Raw genomic sequence first — 16,374 nt, forward strand, 5'->3', positions numbered from 1 at the left:
GATGAAGTGGCAAGATTACCTTGCAATGAAGCAACACTAGACTTGTATTCATTCAATGTATTTTTGAGCACGTGCTCATTGCCAGGTATTGTCCTGGGCAGGTGTAGAGGATACAGTGGCAAACAGTCCAGCTCCTGACCTCATGGTGCTGATACTCTATGCTCTACGGAATTTATACTCTCCCCTCTAGAGGCAGGGGCAGTGCTTTGTATACCCTTAAAAGGAACATCAACTAAAGGAAAACTGTTGTTTCCTCTCTACCCACAGAACATTTCTGACAGCAAGATGTGTGGGTTTTTCCACACCAAGAAATTCTCCAATTCTTGGCAAATACTGAGTATCCTACTCTTTAACTCAATTCTGACACTAAATGCCTGGAGTTAGCACAGACCCTTCAGGTTAAGGGCTCAGTCCCATAAGACTAGCCTCAACTTCAAACAGCAAGTCCCAGTTATCACCTGTACTTATGACTAAGTGGCTCTAGCAAGCATTCCTACGATCCCCTCCTCAGGTTTGATAAGTTGCCAGAATGGCTCACAGAACTCAGAAAAAAAACGCATATGTTCACCAGTTTATTATAAAGGATACAACTCAGGAACAGCCAGATGGGAGAGTTACATGGGACAAGGCTGGAGCGGGGTGGAGGGGTGAGCAGTGGAGCTTGCATGTCCTCTCTGGACACATCACCCTGTTAGTACCTTGACTTGTTCACCAATCTAGTACCTCTCCAAACGCCTAGTTTAGGATATTTATGGAGACTCCATTATGTAGGCATGATTGATTAAATCCATCTCCAGCCCTCTCCCTGCCCTGGAGGTCAGGGGGTGGGGCTGAAAGTTCCAACCCTCTAATCACATGCTTGGATCCACTGGCAGCCAGCCCCCATTTTCCAAGCGTTACCTTATTATCATAAAATCAAGTACGGTTGAAAGGAGCTTACCATGAATAGCAAAAGATGTTCCTATCACCACGATCACTCAGGAAATTCCAAGAGTTTTAGGAGCTCTGTGCCAGAAACCAGGGATGAAGACCAAAATACATATTTCTTGTTATATCACAATCATGCAGTCTCAGCATCTAGCACTGGGCCTTACATGAAGGAGCCTCTTCAATACTTGTTTGTGGAATAAATATATGAAAGAAGAAAGAAAGAAGAAAAGAAATAAGGAAGGAAGAGAGGGAGGAGGGAAAAAAAATCATCTCACTATTATTTTTTGCTGTATTTGGAAGATGAAAGCATCAGTTAGTTTTTTTTTTTTCCTTCTGTAATGAGAATTTCAAATAGACTACAGGTTTCTGCTCTTAGGTGGAGAGTCTATAGTGCCTCAGGACACTCGCAGCCTCTTAACCAGGGGCCTTCTGGAATCGAGGAGGCCCATTCTGAGATTAGGTCAACACTTAAAGTCCTGAGAATCCCCTCTGAGAGTAAAAGGCTCTTTGTTCTTCTCCTCAGAATGGGTCAGAATCCCTAATGGTAGAAAATCTATCATTTCTCTGATGGTCCATGCCCAACAGATGTGTCAAAGAATGGCTGCAAATCTGTGTAACATTAAGAAATAATTTACCCACCTCATAAAAGAGTTGTGAGAATTCAATGAAACAATGTTTAGAATGGTGCCTGGCACACAATAGGCTCCTTGTACATAGAAGCCATCACAACTGCAACTTCTCTTATTATCATTATGATCACTACTTCTACTACTATTACTTAGGTTGCCCGTATAAAGCCAGCAGTTTTTCTAGGGTATGACCAGTGGTCTTATGTTTAATGATAGGATTCTATGGTTCAGTGTGTCTCATCCTTTCTTTCTCTTTTTTTGGCTTCACTGCACCAGGGATCGAACCCGTGCCCGCTGCAGTGAAATCACGGAGTCCTAATCACTGGATGGCCAGGGAGTTACCTCTCTCATCCTTTCTAAATCCATATTCTTCTTTGGACAATCATAAAAACTCAAAATTGACCTCCAGTTGAAAATCCCAGTCAAGAAGATATTGTCTGGGTTACTTACAATGTTCAATTTATGAGAGCAATATTTTTTCTCAAACATAAAATTATAATATTGAATTTTTCTAAATTACATGTAACTCAAATATAGTAGTGTTAAAAGATAAACAGAGGCATATTAAAAAGATTTAAAGAATTTATTTGAGCAAAGATTGAACTAAATGGGTCAGTGCCAAACCAGAAATGGTTAGGAGCTCTCCACCAACAGGAGCCAGGGGAAAGAGTTTTATAGAAAAGAGGTGGAAGAAAGCAAGGAAATTATTGGCTATAGATTAAGTGGTTGCCTAATTTGGAAAAGCCTGGTTTGCTGTTTGTGACTGGGTGTCCTTAGGTTTTGATTTCTTAACCTTGAGCCATTTACAGGCTTATGTTTTGGTTTGTTTACTAGGCTGCTAAAGCATTAGAACCACCTCAGACTAACGACCTCCTAATTTAATTAAGGTAGTTTGTTTTGCCCCTGCCCTAAGGTCTATTCTCTGCACATTTGACCTAAAAGAAGAGGAAGGGGAAAAAAAGAAGAAAAAGAAGAGGAGGAGAAGTAAGAAAAGATACAAAGGGGGAAAAAAACATCCCCAGCAAAAATACTGAAGAGAAAGGGAGGTTTTATTGGAGTTTTCTTAAGTACTGCTGAGGCATTTATGCTGTACCTCACACCACAAAGATAATGAATACCTCGTTGAAATCTTGAACAGTTTTTCTCAGAATTTCTCTTTCTATAGAAATCCCTTGAGGACACAGGGAGGTAGCAGGGTAAGCTGGAACGAAGTGAGAGAGTGGCATGGACTTATATATACTACCAAATGTAAAATAGGGTAAGCCTGAACAAAGTGAGAGAGTGGCATGGACATATATACACTACCAAATGTAAAATAGATAGCTAGTGGGAAGCAGCTGCATTGCACAGGGAGATCAGCCCAGTGCTTTGTGACCACCTAGAGGGGTGGGATAGGGAGGGTGGGAGGGAGGGAGATGCAAGAGGGAAGAGATATGGGGACATATGTATATGTATAACTGATTCACTTTGTTATAAAGCAGAAACTAACACACCATTGTAAAGCAATTATACTACAATAAAGATGTTAAAAAAAAAAAAGAAATCCCAACATCTCCCTTCATATAGGTTCTTCCTTACCTGGATGACAATTTTCTTCCCCTGTTTCCTCCAAATTATCCCAGTTTGCCCCTCTGTTTTCACAAAGATCAGTTTAACCTCCTCTCAGCCTCCCTGTCATGTCATTTGGCTCACAAAGGACAGGAAGTTAGATCCCAAGTGAAGTTTTCCCAAAATCAAGACATTATAGTAGACAACAATTATTACAGCAATCATAGCAAGCAAATAAATTAGTTCACAAAAGAGTCTCAGAAGCCCAACAATAATTTAAACCCTCATTCCCACGTACAGTTTTGCTACTGGTTTTGTTCTGTTCACAGGTGTATCCTAAGTGCCTATAAGAACACCTGGCATAAACACGTATTGAATAAATAAATTAGTTTGAGAGTTAACATTTGAAGTAAAACAAAATATCATTAGTTCACCTTTTCTATTTTTTTCTCTTAATGTGTATGAGACAAGTTGTCACACATGCATCCATACGAAAGCATACAATTTTCTGTCATTAATTTTTTATTATGTCACTTTAGGTCAAATGTTACAGAAAATTATACTGAACTCTTGACCAATCTATCTATTGTTTCCATTGGAATATTGGCCCAGCTAAGAAATAACATCAAGGAAAAATTATTTTTTGGCAGAAAAATGTCCTCTCTAAACTCCTGTGTGTTTTGTTTTGATTTTTCCTTAGTGACTGGAGGTCAGTTTCAATCCACTAAAGCACAGATTCCAAATTTTCAATCTGGTTTTCTTGAGTACAGACCGAGGGCCAAGAATGAGGCAATGATACAACATCACTACCAAGGCAGACACAGACACAGAGTCCAGGGCATGTTCTGGTGACTTGCAAGCTTCTCCCCTCTGAAATTTACTCTCAAAATCATACCCTTTAATTTCAAATGGATCTATTTTCTCTCTCTCTAGCCCATTCTTATGCAATTTTTTTGTCTAATACCCTGGTCAGGGTATTCCAGACCCTAAAAGATATCATAATGGAATCATCTATTGACTAAAGGTAGTGTGTCCTCTACTTATCCTTTCTTGCTTCCTTTTAAAACTTGGATTTTAACATGCTTGGGAGTGAATCAATGAATATAAATGTAATTATTGAAAAAACAATTTTGTTTTAGCCCAATAAAAAAGGAACTAAAATTTTTTGGCAGCCCCAAAAGAATCACATGTTATTAAACATGTGATGTAGAGGAGGGGCAGGGCCCTAAAGGAAAGAGTAGCATGCCTGACAGCCAAAGGAACAGACGTCCCCTATAAGTAATATGAGTGCCAGGTTTGGATGAGAACCATCTCTGCTATGAGACTGGGGACAGTTCACTTAATATGAGCCTTAGTTTCTTCAGCTATGACTAAAGTATTGATATACTTGATTCATTGTATAACTCTCCTTACTAAAGTAAAGTTAACTGTGTCTGTTGTTTCATGAGCTGTCAATTCTCAGAATAATCTTTTCCTGTTCCAGCCACATTCTCTATCATTGACAGAGATATTCACCTGGTTATTTTGGCTTCTCTAATCCTGCTGGTGAGAACACCTCTAAGGGAGCTTTTGGTCAGTAGTTGACCATGGCATTTAAGGTCACTTGTGCTCTTGGCAGAGAAAGAGAATTCGAAAGGAAACCAGGGTCCAACCACCAATAATATACACTTTTAAAAATCTGGACCTAGTAACTTCCCTGATAATGATATTTAGCTCATATTTGTTATGTCCTTATTAAGGCCAAGGTTGTTTTTTTTTTTAATGCATCACCTCATTTAATTCTTATAGTAATCCTTTAAGATAGGGTATCAGGGTGTTTGACTATAAGTGACAGGAAAAAAAATACAACCACCTCCAACTGACTTAAACAGTAAGGGCATTTGTTGGCTCACATAACTGGTAGTCTAAAGAGAGGGCAGCTTCGGGAATGGTTTATGGATCCAGTAGCTTCACATTGTCACCAGCTCCCCAGGTTCTATCTCTGTCCTGACATCCAGTGTTGGATTCCTCCTAGCACCAATTCCCCTCTGTAGGATGGCCATCAACAGGAAACCTGGGGACTTCCCTGGTGGTCCAGTGATTAAGACTCCATGCTTCCAAGGCAGGGGGCACTGGTTCGATCCCTGGTCAGGGAACTAAGATCCCACATGCCGGGAGGTGTGGAAAACAAACGAAACAAAACAAAACAGGAAATCTGCTTCCTTATTTATAACTAGCAAACGTGAGGTAGTGCCTGCACAAACAATGAAAAAATTGCTTTCTCCTCCTCACGATCTGCCTAACTAGTCAGCTGCTTAGCTCTGAAACAGTAGCTATTGTGGACGGAAGTCAGGGGAAGGAGGAATATTATCGTATAATTAACTCATCTTCCTGAATCCAATTATCCTGATTGATTTGGATGATTTAGAATTTATTCCTGGAGGTGGGGAGATTCTCTGAACCACATTGCCTAGTACACAATGGAAGAGGAATAGAGCAGATTTGGGGGAGCCAACTACAATGTGCATTACAAGTAAATACTGCTAATTCCCAATTTACAGATGAGAAAATTGAGGCATAGAGGAGGAAGGTTAAGTAATTTGCCCAAGATCATAATTGAATCTTAAAAGTCTATCTCCATTCTAACAATTAAATTATCTTCCGTGTGCATTTCTTGAAAGCTTATGACGTATAGGAAGAATTAAGGGAAAGACCACAGCACTAGGCATCAAGAGATGAGATTACAATCTTGCCCTCCTTCCCACCACCGCATTACTAGCTGTATAACTTCTTTGAAAATGAGGATTATGAAGCCTACTTACTGAAATAGTAGCAAATATTCAAATAGAAACAATGCAGAAGAGTGGCATTACTTGGGAACTTGTTTGAAATGTAAATTCTCTGCCCTACCCGAGACCCACTTAATCAGAAGCTCTGGGGGTGGAGTCCAGCAAAAAAAACTTTAACAAGCTCTGCAGGTGATTCTGATGGTTGCTAAAATTTGAGAGCTGCTGGTCTAACACATTGCCTGGTGCCTAAGCTTTTATTTCTCGTTATTGTTCCAAAGACAAGTATATTGACTTCTATCTCCAAGAGTTCAAAATCTAGGGAAAGACAGAGTTCTTTATTAAGTTCTTTAATCAGGACCATACTGTTTGACAAATGTTCTAATACAGGTTTAATTTGCTTTTTTTAAAAATTTATTTTATTTTTTACATCTTTATTGGAGTATAATTGCTTTACAATGGTGTGTTAGTTTCTGCTTCATAACAAAGTGAATCAGTTATACATATACGTATGTTCCCATATCTCTTCCCTCTTGCGTCTCCCTCCCTCCCACCCTCCCTATCCCAACCCTCTAGGTGGTCACAAAGCACTGAGCTGATCTCCCTGTGCTATGCAGCTGCTTCCCACTAGCTATCTATTTTACGTTTGGTAGTGTATATATGTCCATGCCTCTCTCTCACTTTGTCACAGCTTACCCTTCCCCCTCCCCATATCCTCAAGTCCATTCTCTAGCAGGTCTGTGTCTTTATTCCTGTCTTACCCCTAGGTTCTTCATGACATTTTTTTTCTTAAATTCCATATATATATGTTAGCATACGGTATTTGTCTTTCTCTTTCTGACTTACTTCACTCTGTATGACAGACTCTAGGTCTATCCACCTCATTACAAATAGCTCAATTTCGTTTCTTTTTATGGCTGAGTAATATTCCATTGTATATTAATTTGCTTTGAAAGCTCTTAAGGGGTTGAATTTATTTCTAACAAGATGAATCTCAGAAGGCTTTATAGAATAGATAAGAAATGGAAAAGGGGAAAATAGCTATGAACTAAAAGCAGCAGAGATAGTTAAACTTCTAGTAGTTACAGCAAAGTTCTATCTAGACAGTTAATTTAAAATACAGTTGACCCCTGAACAATGCGAGAGTGAGGGGCGCTGACCCTCTGTGCAAAGATCCAGGTATAACTTACATCTGGCCCTCTAGAAACTTAGTCCCGCATCCTCAGATTCAACCAATCCAGGATTGTGTAGTACTGTGGTGTTTATTATTGAAAAAATCCACGCATAAGTGATCCCTCACAGTTCAAATCTGTGTTGTTCGAGGGTCAACTCTATAACAATGCAAACTATCAATCATAGTAGGGGAATAACAACCCATCAGAAGATGAGGATTTTAGTCCTGATGTTACACTTAGCAGCTGGCCCTTAATGTGCTATTTCATAAAGAAGGAAAGAGGTTGGATCCTTGGTTCTTACCTAGGAGAAAATAAGGTGCGGACAGGGCATGTGTAGACTTAAAGATTCCACAGGGGAGTGTGGACACAGCCTGGTTAAGAAGCGCTAGACTCAATGGTCTCTAATCCGTGGCTGTGTATTAAAGAATTATTGAATATAAAGTTAATACGTTAAGGTAGAAGCATGTAAATGCCATTAAAAATCTATAAGCCAGACTCTGCTTTTTGTTGTTCCTGTTGTTTGCTTAACATCTCTGAAAGTGCTTTAGTACCTGAATAACCAATTAATCAAAGGGAAACATCGGTATTAGGTACCAACTAAAATGTCACCTTCCCTGCGTGGATCGCAAAGTCCTTGGCAATCACTTCCATACCAGACTAGTGAGTATTGTTGTTCTCATTTTCCAGATGGATAAACAGAGGATAAAGGCCTTGTCATGTGTCACACATTTCATGCACCAAATGAAACACAATGGATATCAGTCTTCTCATCCCTTTAACAATAAAGAGCTGTTAAGCTCTTGCCGTCAACAAGAACTTCTGGAAAGATTACACTGGCTGAAAAGGCATATATATGAATGACATCCACAAATAGGAGGAAAATCAAGTTAAAGCTGAGTGTCTACTCTCACTGACTCAGCAAAAGAGACAGAAGAAATGTAAAGTTTTAGCAAAGAAAGGTCTGAAAGAAAATAAATATAGCTGATTATTAAGTGCTATTTTTACACAGTAAAACAAGGGCAAAATTACTCTTTAAGTAGTAATTCTTAACTCTTGATTAATTGAGTCATTCATTTATTCATTCAACAAATACTTATTGATTGCCTTTTACGTGCCAAGTACTAATCTCTGTATTGGAAATGTAACAATGATCAAAAGCAGATGATAATAATAATAATAACAGCTAATGAGCAAGTACTAATAATATATCAATAAATAATAATAATAGTTTGCTGAATAAGATGTCAGAACTCAGTATGAACTAACATTCTTTTGGGGGCTGCATCCGTTGACTATAAGACAGCTAATCTACTTTGAACTTCTCCAGGTTTAGGGCCCTCTATCAAAAGCAGCTGTTGTTGGGCCTGCCTCTTGCTGGTGATGCGTCTACCAATGAGAACGGACTTATGCTCACTGTCCTTGGAGAGGCAACTGGAACTGAGTGTTGTGACTTTTTTTTACTGTGATTTTTTAAAATTACTAGAACCAGCTCTTCTAACTTTACTTCTTTGTTTCCTACTTACTCAAATACTGGAAGAGATATATAAAATAAAAGCCATCTTAACATTGTTTTAGCTCAAAACAACAGTGTCCTTTCAACTCGGCTTGAGATGGAATAATGCACATGCATATTTGAGATTAACTTTTTTTAAGATTAATTAATTAATTAATTTTCTGCCACACTGGGTCTTCATTTCTGCACACGGGCTTTCTCTAGTTGCGGCGAGAGGGGGCTACTCTTCGTTGCGGTGCGCAGGCTTCTCATTGCAGTGGCTTCTCTTGTTGCGGAGCACGGGCTCTAGGCCCATGGGCTTCACTAGTTGTGGCTCGCGGGCTCTAGAGCTCAGGCTCAGTAGTTGCGGCACACGGGCTTTGTTGCCTGCGGCACGTGGGATCTTTCCGGACCAAGGCTCGAACCTGTGTCCCCTGCATTGGCAGGCAGATTCCTAACCACTGCCACCGGGGAAATCCTTTGAGATTAACTTTCAATGGTAAATTCATTCTATATATGGTTTTTAAGAGTAAATGCTTTGGGGGCTTTAAAAATCTCTTCATCTTTTTAAATGTCAGTTTACTCACACTGATGATGCTTTCAGATGTTAGGAAATCTTTTGAGACAGAAAGTGGGAATAAAGTGATGCAATATTTCTGAGTGTCATGTAATTTCACAATTTGTTTTTCCATCTGTTTGGACTTCCAAAAAGGAAGATTCTCATACGTCAACAAGCTCGTGAATTGAAGCTTAAAATGCTATAAACAAAGCCCCAGAGTTTTAATTATATGAATATATATAATCATGTTCTTTAATGGGATGCTGGCTTGCATTAATGTTCAGTCTCCTGAGAAACATTAATTTTTCTCTGACAAATTTACTAGCTTGCTTCATCTGAACACATGAACCATAAACAATGCCTAACAAGAAAACTTTCTGTCTTCTCCAAGGTCAAAATTGGAACAAGTAGAGGGAATTCAGTTTTGCTTACTTGACATTCTTCATCATTCTTGTAGTCAGTATTCTCACAAAGAATGCAAACCTCTTATAGTTAGTACAAAGATACAACAAATTTCCAGAGCTAATATATAAACTGCTGAGATTGGAAATATATAAAAAATGGTTACTAACTTCTTCCATTCCCATATTTAAAGTTTGAATTCTCTGCTCTCATCGTTGTGACAAAGCCAATGTAACTGTAAACAAGCAAACACATTCTTGTTTTCTCATGTTTTACTACTCCAAGCACCTATGAGAATTTTTGCTGGTAAGTAAGCTGTTAACCTACTCATGCTTTCCAAGGTTCTATGTGTTTTTCCAACCTCTGTTGAGCATTTCTTGTATAGTAGAGATGGCTCAGTGATAACAGGTAAGTGAGGAGGGAAGAAAAAAAAATAAAGTTTCGAAATGGCATTAAGAATAGCAGCAATAAAACATAATTGCCTGGGAATCAGAGCCTTGGAGGCAGGTTGGTCAAATAAAATGCATCATATTTGTTTTGGAGTCAGGAGACGGTTGGCTTTTGTCTCTATTGAGCATTTATTTGGTAAACTTTAGTCAAAGTTTCGTGACTCGATTTTCAACATAAAGCAAAAAGAACATGAAGATATGAATTAATTTTTAAAAGTTGCCAATTAAAGTGGCACAAACAGATTATATGGAAATAAAATGCAAATTAAGTGTATTATTGCCAGAACCAGAAACAAGGCTTTAAGAAATCTTCATTATTATAATTGCAGAATCCTTCACTGCATATTCTTTCAATATTCTTAGATTTTTCTCATCTTTACTATACCACATTGTATTAATGGGTACCACAACCATGTTTATTTAGTTTAGTTGAGTCACAGTCAACTTTTCCAAAGAGATTAAGAATTATCCTCCCATACAGCTGTGGCCTGATCAGAGCATTTTAAGTCCCATGCATTTAACACTTCCATGTAAAAAAACAAAAACAAAAACACCACTACACTAGAATTGCAATGATGATATGATGAATCACATCAGTAGCAACTTATATGAAGTTTTAAACTTGTTAGAGCAGATATGGTAGTAAAAATAAAATTCCACCTCCCCTAAAACTCTTCTAGTCCCTAAGGCCGTCATTTTAAAATAAATGCCGTATGAATTTCTTCCACATCTTGCTAGTGTAAGAGTATTAATACACTTTACAAAGTGCATAACTCATTAGCAGGTAGTAACTCAAGCAAAGGAAGCAATCTGGCTGGATCAGTGATTTGTCAGCAAGACCTGAATCAAAGGAGGTTGGTCTCTAGTGTATCCTCTTGGTCCAGAAAGTGGGAGGCGGTGGTCCAATGAGCCAGGAATTGCCTGGCAGCATCAACATCCTGGCTGTTGCTCAGGGTAGGTTGCATTTTTTGGCTCTCACTCCTGAACTGGAAAGTTCAAGTGTGAAAACCAGGACTGAAGCTTCTTCTCTGCTGGAGCCAGGACACCCCCAGTTCAGCCAGAAGTTAGTTTGAGGGTGGAGTGGCCCAACATTCTAGGAGTGGCACATGTCAGCAGGAGGTGTGCCAGGGCTGTGTCCCAACTGCAGAGCTGGGCATGCCACACATCCTTCACTTCATTAATATACTGAATTTCTGGGCGACTGGGCAGAGATGCTGTTGAGACAGAGTCAAGATGTGACTTACGTGCTGAGTCTATTATCTCAGCCTTGGGAGGCATGTTTTGGAGAAGAGTCAGGCTGTAGCCTGTAGATTTCAGCCCACCTGTCTACATCATGTACCTGAAAGTTTCTCCTGGACCCTTTTGTTTCATCATTCTTAAGAGTAAAGCGTTCATGTTTCTCCCTTGCTCCTTTTGTATAACCAAATGCTTCTACAACAGCAGTTCCCAGAGCTGACTCTGCATTTGAAGGAAGGAAACATCTTCTAACCTCCCCCTCTGGCATGACCTATTCCCTTATAATGCTGGCACTGATGTTCTCTTTCGTAAAATATACATATTAAACCATTACTAGGGGACTTCCCTGGTGGCGCAATGGTTAAGAATCTGCCTGCCAATGCAGGGACACAGGTTTGATCCCTGGTCTGGGAAGATCCCACATGCCATGGAGCAACTAAGCCCATGAGCCACAACTACTGAGCCTGCGCTCTAGAGCCTACAAGCCACAACTACTGAGCCCACGTGCCACAACTACTGAAGCCTGCATGCCAAGAGAAGCCACCGCAACGAGAAGCCCGTGCACCGCAACAAAGAGTAGTCCCCTCTCGCCGCAACTAGAGAAAGCCCACGTGCAGCAACAAAGACCCAATGCAGCCAAAAATAATAATAATAATAAATTAATTAATTAATTTAAAAAGACAGTTATTGAATTGCGTTAATGGGTATAGTGGTGTCCATCGCATTATAAAAAAGATTACTAGACTGTACTTATGGGGAAAAAAGTCAGAATAGCCCAGAGTATATAAATTGAAGGTAGAAGTCCACCTTTCTGCCCTTCTGTACCCTCCAGTGTCTTGGTGTTTTCCTAGACTTTTCTCTAAATACATGCAAATATATACATATGTGTGTGTGTATATGTATGTGTGTATATATATATATATATATATATATATATATATATATGTAGGTGATTCTATGAGTTTGTGATTTTGGGGGCTTATTTTTACAAAAATGGGCTCTCAATGTTCACTTTATCTGCTAAAATGTGTGTGGACAGCAAGTGGAAGAGACTCAGGTGCAATTTGCCTTCCTCCCCTCCCTCTCAGGCTTGCCCCATGAGCTGGTTCTGGGTGACCTCATGACAAAGGAGAGCTCTCTGGTGTAGCATCCAGGATCTGGCCGTGCAGCAGAGGTATGTCCAATGGCACAAAGAACATCTGGTTTTCAAATACAAGTCATGCAGCCAAGTGTCAGGTACTTGTGTTTCAGGGCCCGACACAGGCCAGCATCAGACCGACTTTAACCAGCCAGGAGGGAACATGCGAATGAATCCGTGATATGTGATTCAGCTGAAAATGTCAATGATTTGAATGCAGTGAAATTGGAATGAAACTTCCCAGTGGCTAAAATTTTATGGCTCACTTTTGCACGGCTCTTAGCACAAAAGGCAATTATGATGTATGTGCAAAATGGTAGCCTGACTAGTTCTCACACACACAAATATAGTGCTTATCACACATCTTAACTGCTTTTCTGCTAAGGAAAGTGAAACCGCAGATCATAAAAGTGTGGCATCATTCATTTAATTAACAGGTAACATATCCTGAATACTGTTGAAAAATGACTAAAAGACACACGTTTATAGGGAAAGTTGAGGTTAAGACACTGATGTCATAGAAGACAATTATAAAGTATTGTTCACACTCACAAAATACATATCTCTGTACAGAAATTTTATGAGTTACTATTTAGAGATAAAGTTTAAGGTTTTTAGTTTTTGCATTTCTCTTGTTTGCCCACATAGACCTGTAAGTTAGGGGAAAATATTGCCTCATAAAGCAGGAAGATACAGACTAGAGTAAAAAAGTAAATTAAAGTACTCAGTAGCTTTTATGAATTTTCAGATAGATAGAATTATCTTGAAAGCCAACATTTACAAAAGAATAAAGGGTGTTTTAAGTTCCATAAGGCTTAGAGCCTGAAGGAGCCAGAGCCCCACAGAGTTTCTATGTAAGACATAAAGTGGGTAAAATGGCTAGTGTCCTTATCATTAAGATAGGAGATAGGGCTTCCCTGGTGGCGCAGTGTTTGAGAGTCCGCCTGCTGATGCAGGGGACATGGGTTCATGCCCCGGTCCGGGAAGATCCCACACGCCGCGGAGCGCCTAGGCCCGTGAGCCATGGCCACTGAGCCTGCGCGTCCGGAGCCTGTGCTCTGCAACAGGAGAGGCCACAACAGTGAGAGTCTCGTGTACCGCAAGAAAAAAAAAAAAGATAGGAGATATATGTTCCTCCAGCTTGAAGGGGTGAGAAATTCAAAGGGAGACCTAGTTAGTGCCTAGGTCCCTGAGAGGGGGCAGTAGAAGCCACATACAGACTTAGGAAGACTGGAGATGGAGAATGTGGGAAATCTTGCCTCTATTTGTAGAGTATGCCCAGAGGAGACTCCAGACATTTCAGAGAACTGTCACATCCAGCAAGGCAACAGAGTGGATGAGGGAGGGTCTGGGTGGTCAGAACTGAGGCGAGTCTCACCCTACACGGGGCAGGAAAGGACCCACCAGATCCCCCAGTTCTCAAGAGCACTGGGGTGGCTGAGAATAGCCAGGGGACCCAAAGGAGCCTGGGGTGGGATGAGGAGGATACAGAATGCTGGACATGACATCTGCAGTATATGGACTGTAAGCATCAGCAGCAGAGGCCAGTGGGGCCAAGCAGATTGGGTTCGCCATCAACCAAGGCCAGCAGGAACAGAGAATGATGGAAGACCAAGGGCCCCATTCCTGTCAGATGTCAGGATGATGTATATGCTTTACTCTCCTCTCTTCAATATCTCATCCCCAGAAAAGGGGATAGGAAAGATAGAGAAAGAGTAATCTTGAGTTCAGTGAGAATTACTCAATAGAAAATGAGTTTTGAATTAGCAAAATGCAGTTTTCCACTGGCAGTGGAAGTAGGGCTAGGCTAAGATTAATGATAGAGAAATAAAACTACATGCTGTTACCATGGCTGTTAGTCTTCAGCTCTAACCCTCCCTCTTCCTCCAGGGAAAAATGTAGGCTGTGGAGAAGCATTATCCTTGTCTTACAGGAAACCACCAGAAAAGAAAAACAAGAGTCCACCAGAACTGGTTGAACCAAGTAGGCCCAAGATGGCAGAAGACCTGACCTCCAGTTGACCTTGACCTCATAATAGATTCACTGTAATATATTAGCATGCCATACAACACACCCACCAGTGCCATGATAGTTAATTGCCATGGCAACAGCCAGAAGAGCCCTACAAGGACTGTTAAGTCATGAATATTTCTCTCTTTACTCAGTTCCCTCCCTATTACCTGGACCCTCCTATGTATATGGTGTCTCAGCCCAAGTGGGGTTGAGAAGTTGATTTGCAAACTAAGTCCTCCTTCTCCATTCTCTGGCCATTGAATAAAGCTTGTACTGTTTCAGTCTCAGCAACGGTTTCCTTATTGGCTGTGTGAATCTGAACAGAGAAAGAACCTTCCCAGCTGAGGCAGGGGGCTTCTGTCGGGCTAGGGCCCAAGGGGGGTGTCTATACGACCAATTCAGTAACAATGCTATACCTGAGTCTGTGTTTGGAATTTCATGCCCAGTGAAATATATATGCCCAGTCATAATATCATAGACCCTAGTGGCAAACAAATAGCTGGATAACATTGGGCAAATTTTTTGATCCAAGATTCTGCTTCTGTAAAACTAGGAATAATAGCGTCTTCTAGGCTTATTGTGAGGATTAAATGAGATATAGATGTTACCCTAAGATCTGGCATATGGTAAGCCCAGAGTAAGTGTTATTTGTCGTGATCATGACAATAATTATCATTGTACATTTGCTCATTTTGACTGAGTATGAACTTTTGATTGGTAGGATTTAATTACCTGTTGTACACATAGCATTGCACATCCAGCTACCAAGATTGTAAATGCTTAGAGGCGAAGGGACGTTCATGCACGCGTCTTTAGTGACAGTATGTAATGTGCACCCCCTTTTACATGTTGGTTTATTGTTTAATTCCGTGAGTTTGTTCTGAAGGAGGGATATGTGCCTCTAGATTTGGGGACGTTTGAGGTAAAATTCCTTTTGAGCCAAGATAAAAATCTAAATTTTAAACAAGGAAAGTCTGTTTCCAGCTCCACCCCCTCCCCATCCCCCCCCCCCATCACTTAAGTGGAAGTACGGTGGGTGGTCCAAAGGTTCACATTTGGTTTCCTCTTTGCCAAACTCATCAGAGGCACAGTGCCCTTGAATTTCACCCCAGCACACACTTAAGAGCACTGCTTTGTTCCTGGCATCCTGAAGGCTCCTTTAGGACATTCAGTCATATTGTGGTTTTATTAATGTATTGCCCTTATATAGTAACCAGGTATTTACTATACTTCAACATTTTTGATGTGGCAGCAATATCCATGCCTCTGGGCTTCCTTCTGATTTGAGAAACTTCACCCGACAAAGCATTCAAGATGCCTCACCACACCTCTGGCCTAAACACCCTACACCTCTTATTCAAGAGTGGGTGGGCAATCCTAGTTTTACCCCCTAAGGCTATCAAAGTACAAAGTCTGCAGGAATTGCCATGTCCTCAGGTAATAAAACAACAGCCGCAGGGGCCAGTAGTCTGTATTTGGCTTTGCTTGATCTCTGGGTGGCCTCAAAGCTTCCAATCTCTTGACTTAGTTAATTTATCTACAAAGGGAGGATAATGATATCATGCCAGTTTGCCTCAAAAGGGTATTATGTAAAACTAAAGATTGCACTGTCGCAGGACAAAGCACTATGCAAATGCTGTGATTACCATTAACCAGCACTGGTTAATGGTGAATTTGTTTACTGTTTACTACAGCCATTCCCTATATTAATGTAAAGTGTGGATAACAGCATTTTCAATGTGGGTCTCTAGATTTTATTCAAGATAGACATAGAACTCATTTGGGCCTCTGAGTCTTTCTCCTAGATTCTGAAACAAAACCAAACCAACCTTTTCCATTAGAAAGGAGGTTCTGTCCCACAAAGTCTTAAGTTTAGAGGCAAAGTCTTGGCCATATGAAAGAGGACAAATGCAAGTGGCCAGATGTCAGCTGAATTAGGGCCTGCCCTCACACACAGATCTTTCATTTCATCTGATTATATTGTTGAAAAGAAAATATGTATATAGACTAACATTTGGGAAGTGCTTTAATAAGCGGA

The sequence above is a fragment of the Aethalodelphis obliquidens genome, unplaced genomic scaffold, assembly GCF_003676395.1.
Source record: "Aethalodelphis obliquidens isolate GAN/ISIS:26980383/991018 unplaced genomic scaffold, ASM367639v1 scaffold4, whole genome shotgun sequence".
Taxonomy (NCBI): Eukaryota; Metazoa; Chordata; class Mammalia; order Artiodactyla; family Delphinidae; genus Aethalodelphis; species Aethalodelphis obliquidens.